The sequence below is a fragment of the Hipposideros armiger genome, unplaced genomic scaffold (assembly GCF_001890085.2).
Source record: "Hipposideros armiger isolate ML-2016 unplaced genomic scaffold, ASM189008v1 scaffold_67, whole genome shotgun sequence".
Taxonomy (NCBI): Eukaryota; Metazoa; Chordata; class Mammalia; order Chiroptera; family Hipposideridae; genus Hipposideros; species Hipposideros armiger.
The window spans coordinates 4,428,287-4,429,515 of record NW_017731417.1 but is presented as its reverse complement, the minus strand read 5'-3'; the positions used below and the strand labels follow the sequence as shown (position 1 = coordinate 4,429,515).

General features: G+C 44.9%; 1 protein-coding gene across 2 annotated transcripts in view; it reads left to right on the top strand.

Annotated features, from left to right (window-relative positions):
- Positions 1-1,229, top strand: part of ATXN3 (ataxin 3) — a 46,578-nt gene that overhangs the window by 25,146 nt on the left and 20,203 nt on the right. The gene's annotated exons all lie outside the window — the stretch shown is intronic.

Sequence of the window (1,229 nt, the reverse complement as noted above, 5' to 3'; positions counted from 1 at the left end):
AAAAGGACGAAGGATTTGAACAGACACTTCAGCAAATAAAATATATGAGTGACAAATAAGCAAATGAAAATATGCTCAACATCACTAGTCATTAGGGAAATGCAAATTAAAACCACAATGAGATATCATTACACACCTATGAGAATGGCTTGAGAAAAAAATAAAATTGACAACACCAAATTCTGGCAAAGTCCAGAGCAATTGGGATTCTCATTCGTTGTTAGTAAAAACACACAGCACCTTTGGAAAACAGGTTAGTATTTTCTTATAAATTTAAAGTGCACTGAACCATGTGATCCAGTTGTCCTACTAGGTATGTGACCAAGAGAGGGAAAGAAAGCAGGTTCGCACAAAAATTCGTTTGTGAATACTTACAGTAGCTTGATTCATAATTGCCCCAAACTGGAAACTGCCTAAATGTCCTTCAGCCGGTGAATGGATGTACAAACTGTGGTCCATCCAAACAATGGACTAGATTAGCAATAAAAAGGAATGAACTGCTACGTTTTCCTGCTCCTGCTAAGTACAGCGAACAACCCTGGACGCTGGTATAAAATAAACATAACAAGAATCTGAAAGGTGGAGAGAAGAGAGACTGCCTGAGAAGCTCAAGACTAGAGGAATGAGAATGGTGAGTGGCCTGGGTTTTCTTTTTGCCTCTTCTGCCATGGGCGTGTGGTGCCGGAGAAGCCACAGGTGCAGACCAAGAAACAAGCCCCAAGGAAAGTGTGCTGTATGTAGCCAAAAGGGACCACCTAGCAAAACAAAAACTTGGAGCTAAATAGCCAAACTGGACTAGGTAAATAAACTGGCCCTCCTGCCACCTCACCTGTCAGCAATGGCCAGGTGGGAGCCTGGACTTGTCTCCCCACCCGGCCAGGGTGGTGTCAGAGAAAGCAGAGTGGGAAGCTGGGATTTTCATTTCTTCCAGGAGACAGTGAGACCCCCTTTCCCATGGGGTCAATGGTCATAGGGATCCTGGACCTGCACCCAGCAATAAAGACTTGTCCCTCTGGCTTCCTGCCTAGGTGATCCAATGGAGATTCAGGACTGTCACTAATTTGAGGCAGTAATAAGACCACCCCTACAGTATCATCGAGAAACAGTAACAAGGCATTCCTACCCTCCCAGTGGAGGACAGTGGGAAGCCAGAACTCCCACGTATGTTCAGCAATAATGATCACACACACCCTCCCCCTATCTGGCATCAGCAAGGCAACACCCCTTTT